Source organism: Plectropomus leopardus, chromosome 2, assembly GCF_026936395.1.
Source record: "Plectropomus leopardus strain MGB_pleo_1.0 chromosome 2, ASM2693639v1, whole genome shotgun sequence".
Classification (NCBI taxonomy): Eukaryota; Metazoa; Chordata; class Actinopteri; order Perciformes; family Serranidae; genus Plectropomus; species Plectropomus leopardus.
This window is the reverse complement of record NC_142177.1, coordinates 4,882,970-4,904,593: the sequence shown is the minus strand read 5'-3', so window position 1 is coordinate 4,904,593 and position 21,624 is coordinate 4,882,970. Positions and strand designations below refer to the sequence as shown.

General features: G+C 38.1%; 1 protein-coding gene and 1 pseudogene across 5 annotated transcripts in view; one reads left to right on the top strand and one right to left on the bottom strand.

Annotated features, from left to right (window-relative positions):
- The window catches only part of fhit (fragile histidine triad diadenosine triphosphatase), a 407,063-nt gene that overhangs the window by 368,545 nt on the left and 16,894 nt on the right, over positions 1–21,624 (bottom strand). The gene's annotated exons all lie outside the window — the stretch shown is intronic.
- On the top strand, positions 17,211–18,297 carry LOC148190134 (uncharacterized; annotated as a pseudogene).

Sequence of the window (21,624 nt, the reverse complement as noted above, 5' to 3'; positions counted from 1 at the left end):
TATTTTCTTCTTTTGTTGCTCACTGCCTTGCCTTCTTCTGATATTTTTGAAGAAAAATAAATCATGCCAATTTGTTTCAAAGGGTAAATCTATTCCATTTTTAGTCCTTTTAAGTCTTCACCAAAACGAAAAAAATTCTATGCATTTTTTAGGTCCTTGGGGTTGAAATAACAATAATCAGTGGTTTGTTTGTTTGTTTGTTTGTTTGTTTTTATTTAAAAAATAGGCCTTTACACAACATTTCAGATGGCTGTCCATGGTATTTGTTGATTTTTTTAAAAAAATAGACAAAGAGGGAGAGAGAGAGAAATCAAAATTACATTTTATTGTTATAATGCTTGTAATAGCCTGTTAATATATACATTTGTGACCATGGAATTAGCAGTATTACTTGTGCTGGTATTATGTCCATGCATTTTTACCATTAAGATATTTTGAGAACATCTCAGAAACTATGAAAAAAAAAGTCATACCGATGTAATTTCTCTCACCAAATATATTTTGTGTATTCTTCCTACTCTTTTTTGAACATGTGATATTTAAGTTTAAGTGGCTTAATTATTTGCTAATTGTTGTTTTTGTTTATAGGTTTCATATAGGTTTTGTACAGGCTTTTTGGTATTGTTCATTGCACTTTGCTGTAAGGCTTTTTTTAGATTTTTGTTATTTTTTTAAATGTGTATGAATTAAAGATTCAAATATATATGATGGAATAATATGAAATATATGGTAGCCTATTCACTACAGTGTATATTCATCCTTTTTTTCTATTAAATAAAGACAATTTCAATTTATTGTGTTAGCAACACTACTTTTACTATAACAGGCCAAATCAACTGTTTGGTAAAACATGGTTTTAAACGGTTAAAAAAATAAATAAATAAATAAAAAATCACTTACGATTTTTTTTCACAGTACATATAATGGATAACATTAAGGTTCATTTATATCTTAGCAAACAGTCACTTTTAATTTCATTAGCTTAGCTTTACTACATTTGCCATAGAAGACCAAATTGAGCAAATGGTAGAGATAACTCAATCAGACTCAACTGAATTTACACATTTTTCAATAAGATATAAGGACTCTAAGGAAAAAATGCTCTACTCTACCAAAGGGTTGAGCAGGAAACTAAAGGGTTAAACAGGACATCAGCTCGCACAGGTGTGACAGGAAAGTATGGAAAGAGATGCCAGAGGAGGACGAGTGAGAGGAAAAAGGAAGAGTAGAGGAGCAGGGGAGAGAAGAAGAGGCAAGGGGACTTGAAGCATTTTGTTAAATGTAGTTTGATGTCTACATCTATGTACAAATGTGTGTGAGCATCCCCTCATCTCAGTAGACGTGCTAAATATCACACACACTTCAGCACCACTACTAAGAAAATCCACAGCAATACACTGAAAGACCCCATGCTTGTTGTGTTTCATTTCTATTTTTTGAAAAATTACTTTTTTTAATATGAATTTCACTTTGACTGAATTTGACCTACTGAATTTCACTAGCTCATTTTTTTTTTATCCTTAAATTGAATATTTAGATATAAATTTGACCATTAAAATTTGAGCAACCTATATCTAATTCTGTCTTGTTTTTTCTCCTTAAGTCTGAGAATTCAATTTTGGGATTTGAATTTGTGAACATAGAGAAAAAATATTCTAATTCAGCTTTTAAAATTGCAAATCAAGAAATTTCTTATTTTGATATTAAAGAGTTTCAGAACAAATAAATACAAAGTTACATATTTCGATGCTGTAAAAAATCAAATTTTTCTGTCTCTTACTTGCTTCCATATTAAACCTTAACAATACAAATGTCACATAAGAAACCCCATATATAGTTCATTTTTGTGTTGAGCCCTAAATATCTTCTGGCAGCGCAAAATAAAACTCACGCACTTCAGCACCACTGCTAAAAAAAAATCATAGGGGATAGACTGAAAGACCCTTGCCATGCTTTTTTATTCTATTCAAAATGTTTGCCTTTTTTATCTGAATTGAATATGACTGATGTTCTATGTGATTTTTTTCAACTTGGATTTTTAGATGTGAATTTGACCTATTGAATTTAAGTAACTCATATTTCTTTCTTTCTTTATTTATTTTTAATCCATAAACATAATTCAGCACCACTGCTAGAAAAATCTGAGGGGGATACATTAAAAGACCAATAAAATCAGCAATAAGACATAAAAACATACACACAGATATTAATTTTCTGTAATAAATTAAAAATTTTTTACCACAACTCTAGTTTTCACGTGTTCTGTTTTTTTTTTAAATCTCAATCAGCCATTACCACATACACATCATCAAAGCATCCTCAAATAGATGTGGTCCTCTATTAAAAATCTGCAAAAAAAAAAAAAAAAAAAAAATCACCAAACGTCTGCTCTTATTTCAGCAGCCTGGATGTAGTTTGAGGACAGCGTACCCAGACAGGGTCACGGCTGAAATAACCTCAATTAAATGAAGTTTGACGCACACAAACCCCCCAATTCCTCCTGAACACAGCTGCACTCAAATAACATCTTCAATTTGAATTGTCTCGCTTCACTTTCAATCAACAGCACACTCAATACAGGCTACAAATACCAAGTCGAGATATGACAGTGGCATCTAAATATAATATTGGTAGTTATTCCTGATTTATTTATGGGACTACTATGATAAATCAGAATGAAAACGTCTTGATTTTTTTTGTCTCTCCTTTGGCTTTAAGAATGTAAATTATATTAGGAGAGCTGCCAGTTTCTGCTCTATAGAATTATGTTACAGCAACATTAAGTGCTCTTCAAGAGTCCTCTTGGCGCAAAGGCATCAGAATGCATTTCCATACGACTGGCTGAAACATACACACAGTACACATGCCTTTGGACCCAAGTCAAGTTTCATTATACTGCTATAATATGAACAGTTTCCCAGCCTGCAACAGTTCATGAACCAGCCCGAGCTCTCCAAGAAGAAGATAGAGGGAAATCATAACAGAAATAATATATCTGAAGAAGTTATGCTGGAAGGATTTAGCATTTTACTGGTGAAGTGATGCATGTTGGGAATAATCTGGACAAAACTGTTCTACAGAAAAACAACAGCACTGGATGTAAGGAGCTGCATTCATAAGTGTTTAAACCTTTGAAACTCGAGCACATTGGTTTGATTTCTTTTGAAAACACAACTAAAAGGCAATGCACAACTTGGCAAGAGATAGCCTGCAAATTGCAAGAAATAAGGAAAAGCTGACAAGAAAATTAACTGATAATTAGAACAAAAAAGAAAAAAAGAGAGAAAGAAGAGGAAGAATGAGAGAAAAAAGTATAAGAAAATAATTATCTAATTATTATTTGTATATTCAAAGTCAATTAGAAGGTAGAGGGTACATTTATTTACATTTATTGGACTTTTGTTGGAAAATTACATTAGTCCTTGATCCTGCTATATCTTTGGAGTTGATTAAAATCAGCAGCTACTATGACGATTCCATCATTTAATAAATGGTAGATGCAATTACAAGTAATTACAATTACAAGTAAATGTAATTACATTTACATTTTTAGAACTTTTTTTCCAAGCCTTTTTTTTAATAATATATTTCTTTTCTTTGTTGTGTGTGTGCTAGTTTTTGGGGAAGAGGCTGGGTTAAAGCGTGAGACTTAACACCAGTTTGGATTTCATCCTCAAACAACACTGAATATTGAGTCTTTTAATCATTAACATGATCACTCCCTGACTTCCACCAAGCAGCCAAATTTGGAAGATGCATTAGTGTTTTCATTTTACAGCCACTGAATTCCTCATCTTGAAAATTAAACACAAAATTACTATGAATCTACAATTACATAACAATTAGACATTTTACTTTGAAAACCACATATCCTGATTTATTTGTTCTAAATTCACCTTTCTGAAATTAAAATATAAATTTTCGTTATTTGCTGTATCAAAAACTGCATTTGATGTTTCCTAATGTTTACAGATTAAAAAATTCAAACATCCACCTGACAAGCAATTGCTCCTAAATGCCTATGTATGATCTACTGCACAAAAACAGCATGAACTGGATGATTTACCATAGCCATAATGCTCTGGTGGGAGAAATCCTTGGGTTTCCATTCGATTCTTTTTTGGGGGGATCTGAACTTGAATATGACTGATGATTTATTTAACTTTTTTCAACTTGGATTTTTTTTCAATAATTTCTTTTAATCCTTGGATGGAATTTTTGGATTTGAATTTGACCAATCAAATTGAGCAACCTGAATCTACAATTCTACAATTCTACAATTTCATTTAGCAGACGCTTTTATCCAAAGCGACGTACAACACAAGAATCTATTAACAACACAAGAATCTGAATCTATTAATCAGATGGTTTTTTTTCTTGGTCTGACAATTACATTTTTGGAATTTATATTTTTTATATATTATTATTTTTTATATTTGTGAATGTGGAGGGAAACCAAAAAAAAAAAAAAAAAAAAAAATCAAATTCAGCTCTTGAAATTAAAAATTCAAGAAATCTCACATTTTGATGTCAAAGAGTTTCAGAACAAATAAATTCAAAGTAACATATTTTGATTCTATGACTTCAAAGGTGTTAAAATTCCAATATCAAATAGCAATTTGCTGTTAAAATTTGAATACTTTGCTTCCATAGAAAACCTTAACCATACAAGTCACATCAGAAATCCCCTTTATAAATCATTTCTGTCACAATGTATGATTTTTGAAGGCTTTTAATTGATTGCCAATGCTGTCTAACCCTATTACCTCAGTAAATAATGTTCTTGCATTCTTGTTACCTTCTGACTTTCTTACTAAAAACCAACAATGACAAGGTGAAGCAATTCACAACATCATACTACATGATTGTTCCTCTTGCAGGATTTTATATGGGATTTTAAGTTCACCTGACAAACAGAAATCCGTCAGGAAAGCCCAGTGAATTGTCTGCCAGTACAAGGAACTGTGGGACGGCTGGATCGTCTGTCTTTTCCTTAGTAATATGTCTTCTAGGCTGATGGAGATAGGATAGGATTCACTGGAAGATCCTCCCTTAGCATTTGCAAATTCTCTTATCATGGCTGACAGACACTTTGGGGTCACTTCAGTAAGTTCGGAATCTTTCTGATTGGAGAGTTGCCTTAAAGTTTTCTGAATGTTTTGACATGCATGACGGATGCAGGACAATTCAGCAGTGAAGCTCCTGGACCTGTTCCAGCAGAACTCTGCCTAAAGCAGCGTGGTGCTGGACGCACGGTGACCTTGATCACTGCTCATATGTAATGAGTGATGGATTGTCAGGGCAGGAAATTTCCATGGCAGAGGGCAAGCACACTGCTCCGACTAAGGATGGCAGTATTCTGTAACACAGACTGATTGGCCTTATCCGTTAGACCTTTGTTGCTTTTGAAAAAGTCAAAAAAGCTTTGCTTGTACCGCTGTGGTCTAACACAAATACATGTAAACAAGCAGTATAGGGGAAATTTTGGAAAATGAGTACATACTGGGGCTGTCAAATGATAAATGACTAAATCAAGATTAATCACACTTTTTAATTGCATGTTTTCAAAACCATAATATTGCATATTGACAAGGTGAAGCAATTCTCATCAGATCGTCTTGATTAGGAATTAAATGACAGCAAAAAACTGCATTTTCACTCTTGTCCTATCCCGCTTTCACAACAAAACTCTTGTCCTGTCCCAATCCCATGACAGAGTCAAAACAAAATTCCTGTCCCGTCCCTACTTCCCACACACAAAAACCTACTTACATAAATCTTTTTAAAAAGTTTTAGACAACGCAAATAAAATTATGTACAAAAATTTATGTTGCTACTAGTCACTGACATATCCTAAGCAGTGATAATCAGAAAAAATATATATTCTACTGAGCATGTAGTATATTGAAAAAAATACATTTTTTTTTATTTTTTAATCTAAAAACATTGTGGCATCATGACAAAAACCTGGCATCTAAAGGGTTAATATTCTGAAAATTAATGTAAATGATATTTATGATTAGGACTTATGTTGGCTGAAAAATTAACTTAATGAAAGTAGAAAATAATATTAATGTAAAGTTTTCTTTGAAGCTTTGCTCTGAAAAGCACATTTTGTGCGTGTCATACAGTAGTGTCATACAGTAGTGTCTGTAATATTTAAACGGGCCCTGAGAGTTAAATAAAAGTGTGGATGCTCCTTATGCATCTTACAATCAGGATCAAGTGATATTTTTTTTAGTAATCAGGTTTGTATCAAACAGTATACTTCTATCTCTCCTCAGCCTACAAACTAACAGTGTAATGACATCACTACTATCCATGCAACCGTGAGAGTGACACATTCAGAACCCTAGATCTAATCCCCAATGATCATCATAATCCAATTAAAATATTTAATAGCTCTTTTATTTTTTATGTGGGACCAAGTAAAATTAATGAGTACATTCTAGTAAATGCAGTTTGACAGGCTCTGTTGCATTTATGGCCTCTGGTTATGGAATCCTGACGTTCCATGCAGAAATCTGGCATTTTACTTGGGCTAATATTTGCCGTCTTTGTTCAGCATAGCATGCACAGATCCACCAGCTGGGAGTGATAATGCACAGAAATTATAATACATAGCTCAAATCCTCAGAAATATAGTCGAGCATAAAACCGAAAGAAGATCTGTGTTTGTCTTTTGTTGAACTAAGACAAATGTCAAGCTGGATTTTTGTCTTTCTCAAGAAATTAAGGGAGACCAATAGGGACAGAGTTGTCCCTAATTTGCTCCATGAGATAGGTTCGTGCAATCAAATGTGGTGCAACATTTATTTAACACTGGCCTACATTTTCCCCTCTAATACTCTTAAAGGAACAGTCCAACATTTAGAGAAATACTCAGACTAGTCAAGCATATCTGATTAGTCATAGCTGTTCTTATTTTTAACCACTACCATTACTGTATTTATCATGAAGTAATTTAATATGTGCAAATAAAAGTGTGTTCTATATTTTTGTATAAAGGCTTTCCTTTCAAAAAGTCACTGAAGGGGACATATTACTCTATTTTTTAGGTTAATATTTGTATTTTGGGTTTCTAATAAAACATGTTTACATACTGCTTGAATAAACCTGTATCCACGCTCTGTCTTTAACACTCTGTTAGCACGAGTCTCTTTAAGGCTATATTTGAATATTTGCTCCTCTTTACCAAAACAACAGCTGATGGAGGCAGCGGTAGAACAACAACTCTGCCGTTCAGTGGATGGCATAACGGCGAGGTAAAACGGTGAAAATATTCTAAATGTAGCCAAATTGTATTTTTGAACTTTCACCCTCAAATGTTCTTGTATGCATTACTATTTTATTATCTGTGCTTCAATTTGACATACAGGGGCAGAGGAGGAGCTAAATGGATTCCTGACATCTTTGCAGTTTGTGCTTAAGCTTGAAAAGTACTATATAAATAATCATCATCATCATCATCATCATCATCATCATCATCATTATTATTATTATTATTATGATCAGTAATAATAACAATAATAACAACAATAATAATAATAACAATAATCATCATCATCATCATCTTCATCATCATAACAATAGAGTTATTATTAATATTAATAATTAAAATTATTATTATTATGAACTGTTAAGGAGACAAAACTGTATTACTGGTTGCTGGTGAGGGCAAAGTTTAAAAAATAAAGAAATAAATAAACTAATAATAATGATAATAATAAATCAATTTTAAAAAATAGGCTTGTTAAAAGGAGCAGTGTCAGACTGAATTAATGAAGTGAAATTTAATGTCCATTCAGTCTGATTGTAGCTAATACAAGCATACTTCCTCCATTTTTTAGTGGTCTTTCAATTTTGTACATAATTATAAAGTGTTTGACTTGACATCTCCAAGTATCAAAAAAAAAAAAAAAAAATCTATGCACACTGCATTTACACTGCCATTCACAGATAATCTGGCTGTGGCAGCTATACTGCATAGTAAAAACTAGGAGGATGTGTCTGCTTAGCTTTACTGTGAAACGGAGACGGTGGCTCAGACAGAGATATCCTCACTTCAGTCATACCTGCTTTTAAGAGCTTGGCTAGCTGCGTTAAAGCCTGAGGCGAGGCAGCTGACAAAAACAAGCTGCAGTTGATTACTGTACTGACACTCTGTTTTTTGCCGCCTCGCTCTAATCTCCCTCCCTCCACATTTTATACATTTACTTTCACCAAACACATTTTTTTACGGCCATTTGCACATATAATGCAGCGACTGCAGAATTATAGCAACTATGAAGATTTTCTCTTTTTATCTATTTTTATCCTTTATGTTTATCCATCTTTTTGATGCTGGGAGTTGCCAGTTCCCTTTAAACTGTGGCTCCTGTCACTGTTAAGTCCCTCTGTTGGCTTTGGGAGGCTGCAGACAACCACGTCTTCTTCTCTGACACACAGAATCGCACACTAACCTCTTTTCACCTATCATATGTCTCTCCTTCCCAATCTACTGAGGACATATCAACAAAGTCACAATCCCTCATCAGCTACACAGCCAGCTGCATCCAGCGCAGCAGTCGTCAAGCTAAACAGCAGCACAGGTTCGAGCTCGGGTGTCCACACTCCATCAGCTTACAGAATGCTCACTTAAATCAAAATAAATGTCCAGAGAAAATGTAACACTTAATACATAGTAATGATCAGAACTGATGTTGGTTAAAAAAGAATTTAAATTTAAGTAGAAAATCATATTAATGCATGAATTTTTATAGCCTGATTTTTAAAAGGGGATTTTGTGTGCAGAGTGGAATGAGTGTGAACATTGACACTGCCTTTTTTTTTTTTTTTTTAAAGCGTTGCAGCTAATCATTGACATACAATAACAACAACAACAACAACAACAACAACAACAACAACAACAACAACAACAACAACAACAACAACAACAACAACAACAACAACAACAACAACAACAACAACAACAACAACAACAATCTACTAAGCATGCATGTTTTTTCCATCCATTGAAATTCTGAAAATTAACAAATACTTCATATTTATAAGGACTGACGTTGGTTAAAAAAAAATAACTCAGTAAAAGAAGAAAACAATATTAAAGCAGAATTTTTAAACCTTGCATTGAAAAGCGCATTTTGTGCACAGAGCGATACGACCCTGTGTGTAATTTTAAAGCCGGCCCTAAGGGTTAATTTAGGCTGAGAAATCCACTCAATCCACAGCCACCCTGTCCACCCAGATCACTATTTTTTGGTTACTCAATTTGTTGATTTAATGGGTAAAAATTTTTCTTCTTTCAATGTCTTTGTTAGATGACAGCAAATGTTCATTCACTTGTGTCCGTAGTTCTATTTTCCTGTGTGTACACATATGCAATTTGCACATTTGCAACTGAACATGAGGTAAATTTTATGATATAAGTATAATATGATTTTTTTTTTCACCTGTGTCCGTAAAGCAAACAGCACTAATGTGGCCAAATGATTATGTGTGTACGTACACATATACACTGAGGCCATGTTTAGACAAGAATGGCCCTACTTAGAATGGAAAAGTCTTTCCTTTGCATTTAAAAAAAAAATCTGTTTGTATGATAAAATTGTGAAAATCATCCAAAATCATTGCAAAAGATCCTTGTGTGCACATATCTGCAAGAAAACAATCGAAAACCCTGTAGTTTGCATGCCAGGCCAGGAGATGGAGGTGTAACTTTGTAATGACACACCATAAAAGAACACCACATGCCTACACATAAAGGCGTTCTTCTACAGAGCAGTGACTATAAACAAACAAGAAGATGACAAACGCACGCACGAGAACCGACAACAAACTCAATACAGTCAGCAGCACAAATATAGCACGGTAGTCCACCATTGTTGTTATTTTTGTCCTCCTACTTGAGCTTGGCTATTTGTCAGAAACGTAATGCTGGAAATGCGGCCGTGATGTCGTCATTCTCACAGGATCCATGCATTGCCGGCTTACACAGCGACAGAAAGGGTGGCAATTTAAAAAAATAACACTCTGGAACCCGATTTAAAAAAACAAAACAAGAAAGACAAAAGAAATATGCCACTGTGAGTCTAAACAAATGCTTTTAGCCTTGTCAGCCAGCCAGTTAAAGGTTTTGCATGCAACATCCAGAGCAGTAAGGGGCTGATCACACTAAGACGTGTCGCTGGAGAAGCGTTGCCAGAAAAACCATTGTTTATGGATGGTAAAGGGCCCCTATCACATGCTCCTCTCATGCTGCTGCGCAACATGTTTTTCTGGCAGCTTTTGGGCACACATAAAAGTTCAAATTCTTCACCTTTTCCATTCAAGGCATGGAGTTAATGGAGTTATACCACTCGTCAGTGTCACTTTATATTTGATTACTTTTTGGAAAATGTTTTAAACTGAGCCTAAAAGCCTATAAATACATTATGGTTAAGGTAGGATGACTGCAACACTTGGGTTTGGTTTGAGAAGGCTCATAGTTGTGGTTCAAACAAACAAATACTGATTAAGATACATTAAAACATTTACTTTGGGCCTTTCACGGGATGCAAATCTCCTGCATAAAATTAGATGTGCCACATCCATCCACAAACCATACTGCCACTGCCTCGGGGCCAGCTGATGCTAGTAAAGAACTATGTGTTGTGATTAACAGTGTTTATAGCTTTCCAAAACTGCCACATTCAAAGACCAACAGTCACAGGGGAGAGAAAACACTACATTGTTTAAATATGGAGATAACACATTTTTAAGCGGTCTCCCTTGGAAGACATCAACAGTCTTCCTCTCAATTGTACATAGGAAAAGTGTGAGAAACAGTTGTGCAACAAAAAAAAAAAAGAGAGAGAGAAGTTGAAACCCTGGCTCCTTTCTCAACTCTGTACAGCTGGCTAAGTGGGTGTGAATGTCAGATCTTCGGAAAGCTACAGAAATTGTTGGATGCAGCCACCCTAATTCAGCACCGGAAATCTGTGGGTGGAAAAGGGTTTCCATAGCTCTTTGGCCATCTGATGATTACTTCTGATGAAGCATACTGAAAGCTTTATTTTCAGCATCAGTAAGTATCACACAATTTCCTGTTTAGGGACTGACTGTGGGCATTGGACATAAATCATGAGGGTATAGAACCTGTCCAGTTTGGATATAATTCCTAAGGATATTTGGCACCACACCCTTACTTTTAGTTTCAACAAATACAGGACAAACTTCCTAAATTAGGAATCACTGTGATCCTTCACAGCAAATTCCAACCATTCCCCTCTCCCTAACATCATATTTTAAGTTATCATCCTGTACTACTGTTGTGGACAAATTATTGAATATTAAAGTATTTGAATGTCATTACATATAATAATAGAAATTGTATGAATGTATGATTCATCTCTGGTCCTGGTACATTCAGTGGCCTCAGAGTCCTTCTTCATCTGCATACAGACATTTGAGAAACTCGAAAGTGTCTGAAGGTTAAGATACTTCAGGATTGAGGATTTAAAGATGTTTACACTCCAGTGTCAGGCACAGCTATATGACGTGTGAAATACACTTTATAAGGTTGAATCTTTGGTATGTCTTATAATGTCTTTGTCCATGTCCGTGCTGTACCAGGAGCTTCACAGATCCAATTTGTGTCGTCATTAAGCTCGTATATTCATATAAGATCAACTATGGCTCGTTGAGTTCATTTTGGTATTCATCAGAATACAGACTGACGTGAGTACAACTGTTTTCCACATCAATCTGGCATTATTAACAGGATCCCAACACAGACAGACACTGGGCAGGTCTTAAAAGAACTCTTTTACTTTGGCTTACCCTGTGTGTAGCTTGATGGGATCACAGCTATCATTTCTAAGACTACAGCGGTGCATGTATATGCAGCAGCAAGTCCATTTTTCAACTCCATGGCCCCATCTACACGAAGCACAACTTTTCTACAATAGAGGAGTTATCAACATCTGGAAAAACTGTGTGGGGTTTGGACCGAATGCAGCAGACTACAAGAGGATCCCCACCAATGGCATATGGCGAGCAGCCAATCAGACCAGAGGGGAGAAACGAAACCAAAAGTGCTGCACGAAGAGAGAGGGGAGAGCCTACATCAGGGCAAGGCTGACCCGACTTCGACCGAGAGCTGCTCCTCTACCAAGCCTTCTTCTGGTTAATGTCCGGTCACCGGAGATAAAAGTGGATGAGATGTAATTGAGGCTCACTCAGCAACGGGAAATCAGAGACTGCTCTGCGCACATCTTCACAGAGACATGGTTAACCCCAACATCCCAGATCAAGCTGTTGCACTGAATGGGCGGACCTTGTTAATAGCCGACAGGACCAAAGACTCTTTTGCAAATTAAAAGAAAACACACTGCAGGAATTGTTACAACGCCATCAGCAGTAATTGTAATTTTCATAGCAACTGGTGATTTTAATCAACACATCTTTCAACTCCAAACATGTAGCAGGATCAAGGACAAACTTTAATTCTAATTAATCTGCCTTGTACCTTGTAGAACAAGAGAAAACTGTACTAAATTGAATATTTGACAAAATGTGAATCAACTAAGTGCTGTTTAGCAGATTGTTGAGGTCACTAGTTCACTCTTATTTAATTAGGTTGTATTGACTCATACTTCCCTCTCCCGGTGTGGTCTCTAGCAATGCAGGAGTGCAGTCTGATGGATTGAACTTAATGGGGGGTGGAGATGATGTGTGAAAAAAAAAAAAAGCCCTACAATCCAACTTGTTATTGGCAATCACTTACAGTAAAATGTTTTTTCTTGCCAATGCAGATACAAATGGAGTAAATAAAAATTCAGTCTGACCAGAAGCTAACTATTGTCTGAGAGTGAGGGCCTTGGTTTCCAGGTGGATTAATAGCACAAGCTACTAAGCGGGGATAAATGACAGTGCTCTGCTGGGATCTGCAGACAGGCAACTGTGGTGTCTTTTTTCTTCCCCATTCAGCAAGCGCTGACATTGACGTACACTAAGCTCCCGCCAAGAGACGTGAGCCGCTGCTGCAGCAACACTAACAGGATAGACTGAGCTGAAGGGCATCAAACATAAGCATGTTACTGTATATTCAAAAAGATCTTCCTTAGTTCACTGTACCCTTTTCATTGCATTTGAATGATCCAAAAGGTCATCGATGACTTTGACTTATCCCCATTTATTTTTATACGCTTCTACAAACAGTGAGCCTACATAAATATGACACTTAATACATGACTGAAAGCATACAGAGTTTTAAGGTTCAGTTTTATTAAATGCTAATATAGAGCGCACACTTTGATAACCCCTTTTCATCAACCATTTTTCTACACTTTTAAATTATGAGTAAAATCTCCTCTATGGCTTATTTCAGATAATGCTATATAAAAAATCAAATCCCTAAAAAGTACATGAGACATGTCCCCACCACTTTTTCAAAAGGTAATATTGGACCACTCCACTTTTTACAGTCCAAAAGCCTGATATTAAAAATCAACAATTACCTCCTTGCAGTTGCAATGCCTCCGCCAATCAGTCAAGTTGCAATTCACATGTGTAGCCATGACAGCAGACAATACTTCAAGTATTAATGTTGTTGCAAAAAAATCTAGACATTCTAAAACATGGATGCTTCACATACATCTTCCCCAGGCAGCTCAGAAGATCTATACAATCTGCACAGTTTCAAGGTGGGCACCCAAGTTTTGAGTTATGGCATTGAATTATAGCCAGACTAGAATTACTGCCACATGGTTGTATGTTTTCGTGCACCAGTCAAGTTGCAGTTAGAGTTTAAATCGATGTCAGTAAAAACATGTATGCTACACACATCTTCCCCAACAGCAGCACAAAACATCTATACAACCAGCTCAGTTTCAAGGTGGACACCCAAGGTTGGTGTCACCAATTCAGCATTTTGACCAAATGTCTGTTCCTGACCTATGACACTGAGTAATAGCCAGAGAAGCATCTTGCAGAACTTTATGATGTAAAATTTAAACCTTTGAGCTCTTGAATATAAAATGTCGGAACTTCATTATTACGTCAACGAGACATTTTTGTGAATCTTGGGGGTCTAAATTCTTGAGTTATGGCGAAAATCATATTTTATTAGGTCACAGTGACCTTGACTTTTAACCTTCGACCACCACTATATATTAGGAAACTCCCTCAAGGCTATCTTCAGATATAGCGCTCACGAGAATGAGACGAATGCAAGGTTACCATGACCTTGACCTATGACTACCAAAATGTAATCAGTTCAGCCTTGAGTCGAAGTGAACTTCTGTGCCAAATTTTTAAAAAAATCCCTCAAGATTTCCTTGCGATTTTGTGTTCACAAGAATGAGACAGGTGAGGTGAGGTCACAGGGACCTTGTCCTTTGGCCACCAAAATCCATTTCATCATTAAGTCCAAGTAAATGTTTGATTCAAACTTGAAGAAATCCCCTCAAGCATTATTGAGATAACACGTTTACAAGCATGGACTGGACAGACAGACGGATGGGCGGCTGGATGAATGGACATACGGAGAGATGGACATATGGACATATGGACTACCCAAAAACATAATTCTTCCAGCCTCGGGTATCGCCAATGTGGAGGCATAAAAAAAGCAAAACCTGCAGGCACTAGGATTAAATCAAAACAGCACTCACCAGAGCTCCCAGTCCCCCTTTTCAACTCCCCTCTCCTCTGGTGCTGGCATTCAAACCGATCAAAACAGCCAGCTGTTCAGCAGTAATATTAGCAGTGGCGGCTTGTCAATAGGGGGCGCTAGGGCGCCGCCCCCCATCAAAATTACAGGAAAAAGTATAGACACACAGTACACATAAATCATGCAATAAAAAGTAATTATCACATCTGTGCACTCAGAAAATGTGTCTGACTTTTAATTTTTCAAGCCTTCCCATCCCATATTGGGTTTATTCAGAGTTGTTTTTTGTGCAGGCTGAAATACATATGTTTCAAAGGCGAGGGACGCCGGCCAAATGAGTGTGTATGTATGTCATTAAACTTTTCTTCCATGTGACTTCACGGTGGTCTCTAATTTGTTACTCAAAGATTCTCCTCCGGGCGCAGCTCTCTGCGCCCGTGGCGAATCAGTGCGTTGTCTGTCATTGTTCATCCAACCTGATTGATTGATGATACCTGTCAATCAAAGTCACACCCCTGGCAGCGTAGACGCGCGAGCGCATCTATCACAAACACAGTCAACAGACGGACCCGCGCATACGGATGCAAACGGACAAGTCACGACAAGACAGGAGACAATGGCGGCAGCAAAACAAAATTCGGTTGTTTCTTTACAAAATTATAATTTCACGAGGCGTTCACTGGAGGAAAAGAAGCGGATTAAGGAGCTTGGACCGGACCAACCGGATTTAAAAATCCAGCAGCAGGCAAGTGACCGTGGGCGGAGTTACACCCGGGGCTTCTCCCGCCTGTGTTATGCTAAACACAGTTGGCTAACTGGATGTGAAGTTAGCAATGCTCTTTATTGCTTTCCCTGCTTGCTTTTTCAAAGTGTTGGCACTGAACCTCTGTGGACAACAACGGGGGTCAGAGACCTGAAACATCTCTCTGAAAAATGCAAACGGCATGAAAGTAGCCGTAGCCATCTTGACAACAGCATGAAGCTACAGTTTTCTGGCAGAATTAGCATGCTCTCCATGGAAAAGAGACTTGTTTGTGAAATGACAGATTTCAATCAGAAAGTCATTGAAAAATTTGCTGGCCTGAAGGAGAGGAGAGCAAAATTTATGTTCAAGTAGAGTTTATAGTTGTGTTGTAATCCCCACTCCCCAGTGCGCCCCCCCAAAATTTTTTATCACCAGCCGCCACTGAATATTAGTACTGTCCAAACCCCCCCAATTACAAAAGATGCAGGGTCTATGATTTCTTTGTTTGAGAGTGATGTCTCTAGACACAACTTATTATACGTTAACTACCATCTCATTATAAATATTTATAGTGCGATCATGTTGAAATATTGCTGTCACTTTGTAAACGTCTTCAGGTTAGCTAGCTGTAGAAAGTGACATACATGTGTCTGCAGTTCTGAAGATATGGGAGTCGGAGTGGTATTTATAGTTTAAATCACATCACTGTAAATAAATAGCACTATTGATTCACCGAACTTCTTGTCTGTGTCTTGTGTCAGCGCTCGGGTCCCAACACGTCCAACCCATCACATATATCATATAATTAAGCAATAAGCCATAAAGGGTGTGGTTACGCTTGACATGGACACATACACACAAGTAATAACTACCCCCATCTTTTTTCGAAAGTATTTCTGTATTCACCTGAATCTCTTTGGTTTAAGATAAGGCTGAACTCCAACATACCTGTCCGTAGTCTCAGATATCAACCATATTACTATTATATTACTTTTATATACTAATATATTGCTATGTTATTATTTTACTTTTAGCTTTCAGCTGTGTTATGTTACAGCCAACCGAGCATTTCCTGCTGCTTCACATTAAATGCTCTCCATTGGCAAACCAGCAGGAGACTTTTATTTTGAGGTAGCTAAAGAAAATGTAGCAGGACTTCGTTAGTTGTGATGCTTGTGTATGAGCAAAACCACAGTTTGATGTCAGAGCTACAGAGAGGCTGCAATTCCTCCAAAGTAGCACACCTCTGACATGTCAGCAAAGCAAACAACATCACCTTGCTGTGCTTTACCGTGACAAACTGTTCACGGCTCAGCTTGGGTCCAATTGTAAAGGGGCCACAGGACACAAGGTTCCAGACCTGGTAGATTACAGGCCCCCTGCAGGCAATGGATTTATACTTAGAACTAGACTCCTCTACTATATAAATGCTGCATGGGGTTTTTACAGTCCAGTAACGACAAGAAAATGTTATATTCCTGCAAGCCACGAATTTGTTACATTTGAATGGCGTAAACACATTGTCCCAAAAGGCCTACACAGTGCTGACGTGCTGACGTACTGCGGGTAAGCGTGTTACATCACTTCCGGTGCATCTTGTCTGTGCCTCTGGTAGCGTCTCTGAGCTGCTCCTACGAGCGATTCTCAGCTAATCTTCTAAACTTGTTCCTTACTTTGACTGCTTTTATCTGTCTGTGACTGAAAACTCACATAAGTTTTACTTAATCACTCACAGCTGTCTCCTCCTCTCAGCGGTTTTCCCTGTGTATTCACAACTGCTCTCTCACTGTTAGCCGGTTAGCATCGTTAGCATTAGCTCTGGTTAGCGATGGCTTCTCCCTGCTCCTCTCCCTCTTCTGCTCTCTCCTGCTCAGTGTGTCAGATGTTTAGTTACTCCTCTGCCTCCTTCAGTGTTAGTGGTACCTGTAACAAGTGTAGTTTATTTGCTGCGCTGGAGGCGAGGCTTAGCGATCTGGAAGCGCGGCTCCGCACTGTGGATAATCCCTCTTTAGCTGCGGTAGTTAGCAAGCCCCCTGTAGCCGGTGCGGACCGACATAGCATAGCCTCTGCTAGCCGTCCCTCGGCAACCCCCGAGCAGCCGGGAGGCTGGGTGACTGTCTGAGCAAAGTATAGTAAGCCAAAGCCCACAGTACACCACCCACCCCCCCTTCACGTTTCAAATAAGTACTCCCTGCTCAACCACACACCGACCGAGGACACAACCCTGGTCATTGGTAGCTCTATTTTGCGAAACGTGAAGTTAGTGACACCAGCAGCCATAGTCAAATGTATCCCTGGGGCCAGAGCGGGCGACGTCGAGTCAAATTTGAAGCTGCTGGCTAAGGCTAAACGTAAATACAGTAAGATTGTTATTCACGTTGGCGGCAATGACACCCGGTTACGTCAATCGGAGGTCACTAAAATTAACATAGAGTCGGTGTGTGAGTACGCCAAGACGATGTCGGACACGTAATCTTCTCTGGACCCCTCCCCAATGTGACCAGTGATGACATGTTTAGCCGCATGTCAGCACTCAACTGCTGGCTGTCGTGGTGGTGTCCAGCAAATGATGTGGGCTTCGTTAATAATTGGCACTCCTTTTGGGGGAAACCTGGTCTTATCTGGAGGGACAGCATCCATCCCACTTTGGATGGAGCCGCTCTCCTCTCTAAGAATCTGACCGATTTTATTAGAGGCCCAAAGCCATGACAAACCAGAGTTGGGACCAGGTTTCAGAGTCGCAGTCTTACACGCTTCTCTGATCCTCTAGCACAGTCACACACCCATAATCTAAATGTTATAAAAACAGTGTCTGTCCCCCGACCACTTCATTTGTTTAAAGCTAAAATAAACAAAAGGGGAGTTGTACAAGAAAATCTCATAAAAATTAACTCATCTCCTGTCAAACAGCATCATAACAGGAGAATTAAATGCGGACTCTTGAACGTTAGATCCTTATCAACCAAGGCTCATTTAGTGACTGATTTAATATTGGATAATCATATTGATTTATTTGCCTCACTGAGACCTGGCTTTGTCCTGAAGAGTACGTTAGCCTGAATGAATCCACTCCTCCTGGTCATATAAATAGTCACGTTGCGCGGGACACTGGCCGAGGAGGGGGAGTCGCTGCTATTTTTGATTCAAGTTTAGCAATTCACACTAAGGCTAAGCTAAACTAAAATTCATTTGAAAGCCTTTTTCTTAGTCTTTCTCACCCATCCTGGAAAACTCTACAGCCAATTCTATTTGTCATAGTGTACCGCGCCCCCGGCCCATACTCTGAATTTCTATCTGAATTCTCTGAGCTTATATCAAGTTTAGTGCTCAAATCAGACAAAATTATTATTGTAGGGGATTTTAACATTCACATGGATGTTAATAGTGATAGCCTTAGTTCTGCTTTCTCCACACTTTTGGATTCAACAGGCTTCAGTCAGTGTGTACATAAACCCACCCACCGCTACAATCACACCCTTGATCTAGTCCTTGCATACGGCATCGATATTGCAGATTTATTAGTCTTTCCTGAGATTTCTGCTCTGTCAGACCATTATTTAATAACTTTCAATTTTTTATGACTCGACTATAAGCCTCTCAGTAAGAGCTACTATTCTAGTTGCCTATCTGATTCAGCAGTGGCTAAGTTTAAGAAACTAATTCCTTCTGCTTTGACAATGCTACTGGCTCACTGCGATCAGCTCTCGACACTGTTGCACCCTTCAAGAAGAAAATAATGAAACAAAGAAAATTAGCTCCATGGTTTAACCTCCAGATTCGCAAATTGAGTTGGAGGAAATTAGTGCAATTTTTTTCCAGAAGCACTGGAATAAGGGCAATTAGAAAACTGGTAGGAAATACTCGTAAGAAATTAGTAGAATTTTGAAAATAATTTTTAAAAAAGATTGGAAAAAAATCAAGGTAAAAAAGGGGAGGGGTTAGGGAAAAAATATTCAGAATTATTATAATTGCATATTTACAATTATGTAAAGAATTATTAGAATTTTCAAATAACTAAAGAAGTTTTGACACTTAACACTTTAAGACAGTTATTTTCTCTTTACTTTAATTTCTTCTATTATTGCTTATTGCCTTCTCCCCATACTTTGAAAGACTTCAAGACAATTGGCTCAGGTTCCAAGGAGTTAACAAAAACACTTAAGCAGAAAAAAAGTTGTATATGTATACTGACTGAGTGCATTGTGGATATTGAGTGAGTTTTCTCACTGGAATCAATCAGACATATGCCACACATATATGGCTGGTCAAGCCTGCCCCTGAACACACACAAGGTCAACATCTGCTGCACAGTGAAAGCAGCACAGGGACCGCCTCTGTCCAATACACACTCACTGTAATCATGAGCACAAATTGAAACCAAATAAGGATGCTTTGGGTTTTATTAAACCAGACACTGGAGTCTCATACGCAGCTTTTATTAATGATTGATTTTCCTTTTTATCAACTTAACAACATAATTTATAATTACTGATCATGATTATTATTAAGTATCACTTAGTGGGACCAGCCCGGGACATTTGTATGTCACCTGATTATGAACTTTTGTCCTCCTCCTTTCCCAGAGCTGCAAAGCTCCGTGCAGCAAATTACTCACTTCTCATCCAGAGTGAATGGAGGCAGAATTAGTCACTTAGTGGATTGGCGGGGCTTCAGTTGGAGGCACTGTGTGCCTGCAAATACTGATGAATGAGCCATTCGCTTGCACACTGCTCACAAGGGTTTGTTTGCACCACAGTTGATCTGCATTCATTTATTACTGAGGATGAATACTTCAACTTAAAGGGCCATGCTGGTGGGTTTGTGTCTACTAAAACTATAGACACTTCACATAAATGTCAACCATTTTTAAAGAGTGACTTTTAAAGGTTTTTCACAACATCATGTTATTGCTGAGTAATAATGCAGCAGTGACTGTGCTGGAATTCTCCTTAGCTGTTTTTAGACTGCCTGTTCAAAGCAGGAAAATCACACAATTGTGCCACCTTACAATTCTGTATAAAAGGTACAATTGCAGAAAGGGGGGGCGGGGGTTGTTTCAGGACATGTATTATAATTTGAAGACGTGTTATGCATATGAGATTTAAAAAGCAGGTAGTAGCATTTAGCAGTTAATTCAAAGTAGAAAAAAGCCACTGAAAATACCCATAAATTAGAAAATCAATGAGGTCCAGAAGCCTTCATTGCTTCCATGATGCCGGCATGCTGTCTTAATTCACACACTAGAGTGGCCAGTTTTCATCCCAAGTCATCACATATTGCCGCTTTGCCTTGGATTCCGCATCTACATATTACACTCTAGGTGTCCTTCTGCGTCTGCAGTTGATGTTCCAGGACGTTACCATAATGTCAAGACAAGCACTTGATGGGATGACGCTGCACTCGGTTATGTTTAGACAACACAAGCACATGGCAACCAACGCTGTTGGACCAATCCACCACCCCGCCCTCCCACTCTATAGGGACCCTAGAGCTCCCTAAATTAAATCGTTACCGGCAGCACTCTTAACCTGACACTGTCCTGTTACATATCAATTGTACGCAACAGGTTCCGTCCATCCGAGTTCTCAAGTGACACTGCCCGTCTCTCTATCAGGCTGCCATGGCAGCTACCCTATGATGTCCGCTGGTGTATGATAACACCACAAATGGTTCTAGCTGGCCGCATTCTCAGCTGATTCCGTCCAGCAGCGTATCATGCAGATGCAAAACGCATCTTTTGGCATTGGGATCTTATGCTGAAAGCACTGACGAAGTATTGGTATTTAACAACTCCAGACTGAGAATGGGCAGGAGCACCATAATGCCGCTGTTGTTTGGTTGTGGGTAAAAATGCAAAGGCAGTGTAAAGAAAAGACTGTATAGCTGCCCTATAATGAACCAAATAGGCTCAATCAAACCGCTCTTAGCACTTACATTTAAAAAATGCCGATGTTGAACTTGCTTTCAAGTTTGGAGGTTGATTTTCATGTTTACTGAACAGGCAGCTTAAAGCTTAAAAGACAAAGCGACACCTAGTGGTGGATGGAGAAGATACAAGACTGTAAATAACCGGCGGCAAGCAGGCAAAAAGAAACTGTTTTTTAACATCTAACTTGATGAATTAAGGATTTATTTTGACCAAACCACAGCTGCTTACTGACTAGATTTCTAGCAAGATTATCCAAGGCGGTTTGGGTGAGTTTTATGTTGTTTCTGTCGAGTTGGA